The sequence below is a fragment of the Trachypithecus francoisi genome, unplaced genomic scaffold, assembly GCF_009764315.1.
Source record: "Trachypithecus francoisi isolate TF-2019V2 unplaced genomic scaffold, Tfra_2.0 Contig00933, whole genome shotgun sequence".
Taxonomy (NCBI): domain Eukaryota; kingdom Metazoa; phylum Chordata; class Mammalia; order Primates; family Cercopithecidae; genus Trachypithecus; species Trachypithecus francoisi.
In genome coordinates, this window is record NW_022681007.1 from 7,669 (window position 1) to 18,364 (window position 10,696).

Sequence of the window (10,696 nt, forward strand, 5' to 3'; positions counted from 1 at the left end):
TATGGAGATCTCAAAGACAAAAATCATTTTATGAGCAAAGGCTACCCTTCTACCTCTTGCTCATCGTATAAAAATCATGACATTCACATGGGTCACCAGCAGTAAATGGCTGACGGAAATTATGGAAGGAAAACTCCATGTAACTGAAAAATCATCTCAAATGCATATTGGTCTCATCATGATTTCTGTCATCTTCACACATAAAGGCCAGCATGCTTTCATTTTCTCAAGCATGTGTGTAATTATGGCTTGGCTCATGTCTTCACAGAGTAGTGACCTGATAGCATCTAGAGAAATACCAAACACACACACGCTCAATAAATGTTTTCTGATGATGTAATGTTTCCTATTTATTGTTTTAATGGCAAGTCATTTTATCTTTCAGATTGGCACATTTTAATGGTAAATGCTGAATAATGAATTTAAGAATCCTCAACTTAGAGTTTAAAAAATTCCTTGAAAGCAATTTTGTCACCTTACCTCCTAATTTTCAGAATGCTATTTAATCTGCCAGTGACTAAGCTTGTAGGAAAAACCTTTTTTGTTGTTAGGTAAAGGAAAATGTGGGTGGAGAGAATGAGGTCTGATTTGTATTCACCTCATAATTTGGACTGTACAAGATAGAGGCAAAAGGAAATCTCAGCCCTCCCCAGGTAGGGATATGAGGTTGCTTAGAATTCCATTTTTGGGGAAGTCCATTACCAAGGTTATGTAAATTCTCAAGTAACAAATTGACTCAGCATGTTCCTAAGCCGCAGACCTCTTAGGTGATGTATGCTATATACACGTCATTTGCCTATTTGCTCTCACTAAGTGACAGGGAAACCATGTATTTTCCCCACCTCATACACACACATAGCGGAAGTACACTAAGCTCCCCTTTGGTCTTGTTCTTATTCACCTTTCTTGCAATTAAGACATTCTGCACCTGACCTTAGCAATTAATTTAAATTATCTTCACCACTCCCCTCCACCATGATATTCCAGTGAGCTTAAACAATTCTAGATACTCTTCTTTTACCAAAAATGCTTTTCTTATCTTTTGTGTAGCTAGGAAAATTATTTCACATGTTATAAATCTATTTAGAAATCAGCTGGGATTGTCAAAGTTCTAACCACTATATTTCCCAAAGCTTACTTTCTATTTTGCATGTACATTTAACACCAGTGACAGTAGCCACTACTATCACATTCTTTTTAAAAGTATGATCCACAAGAAATCTTCTTCTCAATTTCTGAAAAAAGGCAGGGAACTAACATTGAATGAGTTCATCCCTGCTATTTGCAAGAAAGTTTTAATGGACTTACATATATCATTTAAAGTCAAAGTTTCTTGCTTTTTCTTTAAAGACTGATAATTTTTACTGGGAATAAAGGAGTTAGAGCAGAGTTTATAGAAAACATACAAATATGGGAGTCTTAGGCTTCCCATTCCCAACAAGGTGCTCTTCATTTTATACAAATCCCACCCTCACCACAGTTCCTGTATTAATCACGTCCATTCCTAACACTAACAGAAATCATCCTAGGCCACTGTATCACCTTGCCAGTAGCAATCTCGGTGTCTTAGCAGTAGCAATCCCATCACCACTTATAAGTATGACCTTGGGCAGGTTTCCTTATCGCTCTGTGTCTCCAGTTTCTCATCTTTAAAGTGGATGACAATAGTAGCAACCTCACAAATGTGAGGCTTAGGTTTATGGTACTTCATTGAATCTACATTGCCATTGATTGTAAGAGGCAGCTTGTTTCAGAGATATTAATTTATGAATATAATGTCCACAAATAGATGACACATAGTAATAGCTGAAAAAATATCTAAGTACGAAATGAAGAATAGTACCTGGCACAATAGGATGTGTCCAATAGGTGTCAACTGAGATTATTAGCAACCCATGGGCAACAGGGTAAAAGTGGGCTTGTCAAGCCTCCTGTGGGCCACGATATGGATTCTTCATCTGAGGAAGAATACCTGGAGCACATCCTTGTTGAGCTTGCCTGGGAAGGTCATGCCACTGTTCTGGGCCTCTGTAAATAGGGGGCTAGATTAGTCGCCTTTAATTTTTTTTTTCCTAGCAGGTAAACATATTTTTCCAAACGAAATCTTACATAGGACCCAAAATGTAAAACAGACAAAGGATTTGTTCCAGTTAAAGCAGGGCTGGAGGGGCACAAAGCTCTGCCTATCATCTTTCCTCCCCTTTACCTGCAGGGAAACCCCACCAAGAGTCCTTTCAGGGCAGTCATCTCACCTTGTTGTCATAGTAAGATCATGAGTCTCTTAACACACCTACAGGTGTTTGTTAATTAATTACTCCAAATTTTGTCATATTTCACCTTATTTGGCTGAATCATTTAGTATTTAATAAGTGCACTGCACAGACACATTTTCTATTATACTTTTCTTGCTTTCCTCCACTTTGGTCTCCAAACTCCTTTCAATCTGTCTAACATAACTGAGACCATATTTCCATCTCAGTCAGGTCACCTCATGACACTTCCCAGATTTAGTGTAATGCTCACAGAAGACACAACATGAAGGGTGTTGAACTTTTATTCCATATAAAGCTTTCTGCTCTCAAGGACTTTTTATTCTAATGTCTTCTTAAAACCCTCCTTGAGTTCCATCTCAGGAAGCCTCCACCCAATAATAGATTCAATTTAACTTTTTTTTTTTTGAGACAGAATTTTGCTCTTGTTGCCCAGCCTGGAGTGCAATGGCGTAATCTTGGCTCACCACAACCTCCGCCTTCTGGGTTCAAGCGATTCTCCTGCCTCAGCCTCCCGAGTAGCTGGGATTATAGGCGTGTGCCACCACACTTGGCTAATTTTTTGTATTTTTAGTAGAGACGGGGTTTCACCATGTTGGTCAGGCTGGTCTCGAACTCCTGACCTCAGGTGATCCGCCCACCTCAGCCTCCCAAAGTGCTGGGATTACAGGCATGAGCCACCGTGGCCTGGCCCAATTTAACTATTTTTGTGTATCAATTATGAGCTTATGGGAAACATAACGTTCTTTTCCTGGATTGTTCACATATAGCTTAGCAGATAAATGAAAATAGAATACTCTATTCAGTATCCCACACAAATTGTATAAAGTGTTTCTTCTCTGATGGTGCCTGCTGGATTTGTGTGTATGTGAATAACTCAGGCTTGGTATGAGTTATGTGCAATGTACAATAGGAGCTAACTGAAGGCAGTTTCCACAGAAGCCCATGGTTGTGGCAACTCGGAGAGCTTTGACACAAAGAACAATTGACAACAGGTAAGAGAATGTTTTCTAAAATAAAATTGCTCTTTAGGGATTCAGAAAGTAAGCAGGATATTCCCAAATCATCTTTCTCCTAGATACTAAGCAGATATTGTCTCTTTATAGTTTTTCCTGACTTATGTTTCCATAAATTAGAAGAAGTCAAATAGTGTTATTTGTTTTTCTCCAAAGGATCATTGATTCAAGGGAGAAAAAAACCCCAAAGATCAAATACCAAAAGTCATTTAAAATAGCCTCTTTCTAGTCCTTAGAGAGATTATAGTATTCAATTCGTTTTATTTTACACAACTATTTAGAGGCTAGAAAGCTTTATTTAATAAAACAATTACAATTAAAATATGTTTTAGCTTCATGGTATGTAGATTTGAATAAGAAACCAAGTGGAAGAAAAAAAGTGAAGGAAAGACAAGAGGAGAAGAAATCTCTGGGAGGAATGAGCAACAAAAGAGGAAGGAGGAATAGAGAGACCCAGAGAGGAAGCAGGAGGGAGACGAGGGGAGAGGGAGGCAGACAAGCAGAGCTTTGCCAGGTCTGCGGCTCCCTTGGATGGTGGCTACTAGCAGTCATCATTCTTAACGATTACTGTTGACCTTCCTCAGCCTCTGTAATTCTGACATTTCTAATGCCTAAATGTAAACATTTCTAAATGTTGACCTGAACACCAGTGCCATTAAAAATAATTCTCTGAACACAGTAGCAATGACCAGGTTCTGAGAGCCGGATAAGTCAAGTCAAGGGCCAGAGAGTCCCTCATCCCTGTCATGTCATTAAAGCTTCTGGTTGATGCAGATACTGATGACAGAACAGCTTTGACTAAATACGTTAATCTGACCTGTGATGACTTAACTGCCGATATCCAAAATCATTGAACCATCTATCTCTTAATTTCATGAAAATTTACTTTTAGTTGATTCTTGTTATAAGCATGTTTCTTTTGTATTCCTGGTTTTCCTTCTTCTTTTGCACTGATTTCCCCCTTGGTGTGTATTTTAAAGTTCTGAGAGCTAAACGGAGCAAAAGATGAGTATTCTGATGTTCTCAAAACAATGAAAATCTTGAAAAACATGGAAAATGAACAATAATTAAGTAAATGTAAGTAAGTAAGCTATATTGTTGCCCTTTCCTGTTGTCAAGATAACTGATTTCCTGATTGATTTTGTCTATGCTAGTCAAGACCCAAACGACTGCAGAAGTTTATTCATCTCTTTTTCTCTTCTTTTCTGTGTATAAAACACTGGAAAATTATTATTCGGTCTTACACTGGACCAAGTTGTCACTAGTTAAAGTCAATGAAAGAGAAGCAATTGGACATTCTGGCCCAGATGGGAAGCTGATTATTTTATTTAATTAATCCAGAAAAGATATACATTTAAATTCTATATATTATCAACAATAATTTTGTAGATAGACCCTCCTTCTTATGCCAAACCCACATCAGGAACATCTGCATTAAGGTTCAGTCCCTTTATGGAATCTCATGAACTAACCGCACAGCCTGTTCTGTTTAATCCAACATCAGCAATGGAGGCGGTTCCCTGCTGTAGAGGGAAGTAGTCAGGCTCTGGAGGTAGTTCCTCCAATCACTTCAATGTCTTACTTATCTTCTTTGTGCTTCGGTAGTAAAGAGGCACAATCATAATACCTATTTCTCATGGTTGTTGCTTTAAATGAGATTATGTCTATAAAGCACTTAGGTACAAAAGTGTTTACTAGAATAATTATTGATATTATCTTTCTGATTGGCCCAAAGTCTTTTTTCAGAAAGAGCCATCCCATTTCCCTTTATTAGCAGCAAAAGAGTCTATCAGATATAACTATTTCTCAGTTTAAAGGGTGACTTCAGGGTAGTCTTGGAGCCCACTGGGTAAATCTCACAGAGTCTGTGTTTTCCTGGTCTGCACTTTGTTAATTAGTCATTCATGTTTTTAGAACTACCGTGCACCCTGTATATGGAGAAACCATATTTAAAGAATTGAAGTCAAACAAAACATTCAGCACTGAAACTGTAGAGAGCACATTGACTTTTGATGGCTCAGATGCCGTTTCAGGATTCTGTGGTCCCTTGTCCTCCCCACTCCCGAATGTGGTATAAGATTGGATCTCTGTCTATATAAGAAGTATATATTATATCCAATCTTTTTTCTAAAATAATGATGTTCACAGGGCTCATGAATTCATTGCTGCACAGGAAGGATGTTGCCTATACACTGACTAAATCACTTTCAACCATAAATGTATTATTATATTTCAAAGAAGTATGTAGCTAATCTTGTGACAAGTTAAATGCAAATTCATTTAAAAGCACTCCTGAATTAACCATGACTCCTTGGCATTAGAATTCTTCAACAACAAGGAACACTAAATTAATTACTGCCATTTATTGTTTTGTTAGGTGAGACACCCTTTCTATTAAACTAGGGTCCACGCCATAAAACATAAGATTCTCAGACACAATAAAATGAAAGCTCAAAACCTCAGTAAGGCAAAAGATACCATAGAGAAAATAATTTCTACATGTTTAACATATCTTTAATAGAAAAAGAGCCTTTATAAGTAAATAAGAAACAAATGAATAAATGGGCAAATAATATGAATCAGACTATTGGTGGAAAAATAAACACACTGATGAAAATATACCAGATCTAACTATTGATCAAAGAAAGACAAACCAATGAGAGGATACCATTTTTGCCCCAATATGTTGGTAGATATTTAAAATATTCATAACATAAAGTATTAATGAGAGTAGGGAAGGAAAAGAAACTCTATGTTATTGAGAGTGTAAACTGGTATGGCATGTCAGAAGGAAATTTGGCAGTTTCTATAAAATTTTTCAAAGTATGTTTCCACTCAGGAAGTGAAATTCAAGATAGGTATTTTAAAATACAACATTAGAAGAATATATTTCACATACGCTTAGAGATCTAGATGTATAAGGATGTTCATTGCAGCATTGTTTGCAGTGGATAAAGACTGGAAACAATCTAAATGTTTATCAGTAGGGGCATGAATGGATAAAATATGGTACTGCCAAATGGAATATTAATCTAACGAGATATCCCTGTGTGTGAATCTTGTATGGAGTATGGACTGCTGTCCTGACATAGGTTGAGTGAAAAAAAAAAAGTTATAGACTACATATGGTGAGATTAAATTTTTATGTAAAAATATCACAGTTTTCTGTATCTATATGTCTGTGCTATTTATTTCTATGTTTCTATCTCCATATATAATTCTATTTCCTTAAGTGTCTATGTGTCACTATCTATTCCTTTACTGTTCTATGTACATAGGAAAAGAGTCTAGAGTGATACACAGTAATCTCTCTGTGAGGTCCTATGGCTGCCCCCTGGGAAAGCACGGGGAGGAGGCTCCTATTCAGGTGATAAATGAGGGTTCAGCAGATCTCTTGGGAAGAGGACACAGGACACAGTGAAGGTTAATAATTGGACTACTTTATTTTTATGGCTGTGTGTTGGTGGCTGCAGGGCCAAGACAGAGGGTGCTATAGCCACCTGTCACCCTAGGGAAGGAAACAAGGATGGGCCTTGAATCCAGAGAGAAGAGGATTTCTCTGATCATGTTAGACAGGAGGCTGGAGAGGCTGGTGGAACTTGTCTCACCTTGTGGTATGGAGTTGGAGTGGACTCAGGTTGAAGAGTACAGATGCTGCAGTTCTTTCTCTCCATCCTCTAGGCCTAGTGCTCATGGAATGAAGGATATCTGATCTCTAGCCTCACTACTGAGTATCCTATGTTGAAGCCAAGATCTGAAGAGAGGGTCCATGTGGCTGCTGCTGGAACTCCTCCAGATCCAGCATTTCAGAAGCAGGACTGTGCTTCCAAACACTGACTTTGTGTGAATGTTAGCAAAGAGACCTGTCCTCAATGAACCCAGTCTTAGAGTATCACAGAGTGACATACCTGAGTCTACTAGCAGAATAGAGGTCCCCATTCTCCACAGAAAAGGTGCTGTGGACAAGCAGCATCAGTGAGTGACCCTCTGCTGCGACACACTGACCACCAGACCGTGGGGCTGCCAGTGATACCAAGGAGGCCACATCAAGAGCTAGAGAACATGGGGCCTGAGAAGGCTCTTGTTTTTGTCTCGTAAGACAACAATGACCAGGATTGACCCTTTGGTCTCCAGAGTCCCTGATCTTCTTAGAATGCACAGTAGTGATCTGGAGTCATGAAATTTGAATATTAGAAGGAACTGTTCTTGTTAGGTACATAATGGGTTATATATACACACTGACTTTCACATATATTCTAGAAAAGAAATCAAGTCAGTGATATCAATACATGCAGTGAGTTCAAAAGAATGAGAGAAGAGAGAATAGGAGTGTTTAAACTTCCTTAAGGAAGATTTCACAGAGGGGACTTTAGCAAATCCTTGAGGATTTTGCTCGTTCGAATTTTCTTCCTCAAGTCAAATAAGTGAGAATATTTTCAGCTGTTACCTGAACATTGTTGGAAAGTGCAAAAATTGTCTTGAATTATTTTAGTGACATTTTTCTTCTAGTTTGACAGAGACTGATATAAAGTCCAGAGACAAGCCACCTGTCTGAATACCTTTAGTATGTATAATAGTAGTAGTACACATGATAATATCACTCTAAACATTGGAGGCCTTTCTTCCCAGTTTGCTATGCTGAACATCTAATCCTACCCATGAGGGGCCAAAGCCAGTAGAGCAGAAAAGGAGTATTCACCATGCAGGGATCACAGAAGGAACTACGAGGACCAGGCCAGGGAGTTGGGGACAAATAGTGTTTAGCCCAGTTTTAGACCTGGCACAGCTTTCCCATGCAAAACCATTCCTTTTCAGACTTCCACCCCTTTAGTTCCCCGGCCTCATTACTGCCTTGACCAGGTGTTCTATAAACAGTCCATTAAAGAAAATTCTTAAAATATGTCCATGAGTCCCTTTGCATAATGACTAAAGTTTCATACTTTCACAGTGACGACGTTGGTTATATTCCTGGAAAGTCCACATCTAGTAAAACTCATCACTCTACTCCAAAGTACCAAATAGACATGGCAGCTAAGTAAAAGTGGTTTGTTTGCTATTCAAGTGTGGCTTCCAGCCAAGCTGCTCACTCTCAGCCACTCCGGTATAGACATTCTGGAGCTGCCACACTCATGACTGATGGTGCTCACATGCTGAAGAAACATGGTTTGCATCACCCTTAACCAAAGTCTCTGGAGGCTGGAAAACAAACAGCAGTTGCATGACATTTCCATTGAGAAGTTGATGAAATTTAAGGTTTTCTTTTGCTCAAAATACAAAATTTTGCAAGTAATTTCAGGAGGTTAGGGGATATCTGAAACACATGTATGGAACCTGGGAAATCCACAGATGCCAAGCTAAGCCCCCAGGTGCTAACAGGAAAGGACCAAGGAAGAAATGGACCCCAGGGATTTTAAATACCTCAGATGGGCTGTGTGTAGAAACGGCAAATTGTTTTTCATTGTCTCTCCTTCCCTTTTCCCTTTCTCTTCCCTTCCCTTTTTATTCCCCGCCTTAAGAATAAATTCTATATTTTAGTCTTGTTTTCTGCCTGGATAAAAGTAGTCGCTGTTGGGGCTTAAGTGTGACACACTGAGACAAAATACAGTGAGTTCTGCTATAATGTGACCCATGTGTTTCTAAAAATCACTGCACTATACAAAATCATAGAATCAAAAACCACATGCTTACAGGAAAATGAGATTAGGAGCACAGCATTCAAAAACTTCATCAGTGACACTAAAAATGAAGATAGCAACCTAATTTTAAAAGATAGCTGTTTTAGGCATGTTATATGGTTAACAAACACATAAATAATAGAATAAACACATTGTTTTACCTAGAAAAAGACTTGAAGCTTGTTCATGGAGGTAGGTGTTGGAAGGGTTACAGTTTGTGAGTTATTGAGACATGGCGAAGGAGAGTTCTCTGGGATGGAAAATTGTGACACTAGATGTAGATGGGTGTGGCTCATTATACATGCAGTGAACTGAGGATGCTGGTGGCTGTAAGAGGTGTGAGGACATCTTACGTATTCCTACATGGCTCAGTTCAGCTGGATGCAGTTTTCTGCCTTCACCTAGCATTTCTTGCCGATGAAATTAAACATAGGGAAACACAAAGTTCTTGTTATACTCAAGTTGTTCCTTGATATATTAACCCCATTGGAATAAATCATTATTTTCAACATAAGCCTTATAGCAGCACCGATTGTATCTAGATTATAAAAATAATTATAATTTAAAGAGTAAGCAGCCATTAAAACCCCAATGAAATGATACTGTAAGGGTAGCAAAAACGTTAATATTTCTGAGCAACGAATAATTTACTTTGCCTAGTGACCCAAATACTTTTGGGCCTCCTTGCTCCCACCCTAAGTTTCATCTCCACATAGTGATAAATTCAAATGAAATGCAAATTTGGATCCATAACTTTAAACCATGCGGTGAATTCTGAGTGACGTTTTCTCAGGGCTAGGAAGGAGTTGTTACAATACACACCAGACTTCCTGGAACATCATCATTATACATTTTTATCCCTGATGTTCCATACCATGTGGCAGCTATACTAATCTTACTTCCCTCTCTTGTCCACACTTCTGATACCCTCTACCTGCACCTCCCAAAAGCCCAACAAAATTTCAACCTTTCCTGGATCTTTTCTTAGCACCCTTTCATCTCTTTCCCTCTTTTACTGCCTTTTTCCCTGAAATTAAAAATTCCATATCTATGTATGTTACACTCCCACTGCTGATGTGACAAATTACCGCAAACACTTCAAGGAGATGCACATCAATTCAGGTAAGAACAAAACAGCATAAATTTATTATCTTACATTTCTGAAGGTCAGAAGTAATAACTCAAAATGAGCTTTATGTGACTAAATTCAAGGTATTTTTGGCCAGGCTGCATTCTTTCTGAAGGCTCCAGGGAAGAGTTTGTTTTTTACTTTTCCCAGACTCTAGAAGCCATCTGTATTCCTTGGCTTCTAGCCCCACATCAGTCCAGCCTCTACTTCTGAAACAACAGTTCCTTTTTCTTTTTTGAGATGGAGTCTCACTCTGTCGCCCAGGCTGGAGTGCAGTGGCCGGATCTCAGCTCATTGCAAGCTGCGCCTCCTGGGTTTACGCCATTCTCCTGCCTCAGCCTCCCGAGTAGCTGGGACTACAGGCGCCCACCACCTCGCCCGGCTAGCTTTTTTGTATTTTTTAGTATAGACGGGGTTTCACCGTGTTAGCCAGGATGGTCTCGATCTCCTGACCTCGTGATCCACCCGTCTCGGCCTCCCAAAGTGCTGGGATTACAGGCTTGAGCCACCGCGCCCGGCCCTGAAACAACAGTTCCTTCTTTGACTCTCCTGCCTTCCTCTGATAAAGGCTCCTGTGATTGCATTGGGCCCACAGGATAATCCAGG

The 10,696-nt window shown here is 39.1% G+C and overlaps 1 long non-coding RNA gene across 1 annotated transcript; it reads right to left on the minus strand.

The window, feature by feature from the left end:
- Positions 1 to 5,784: 5,784 nt before the first annotated feature.
- Positions 5,785 to 10,314, minus strand: LOC117089944. Its single transcript, XR_004439815.1, has 2 exons — positions 7,271 to 10,314; positions 5,785 to 7,226 (listed from the first exon to the last, which is right to left on the minus strand). It is a non-coding gene; the product is annotated as an uncharacterized LOC117089944 (long non-coding RNA).
- Between the last annotated feature and the right edge of the window lie 382 nt (positions 10,315 to 10,696).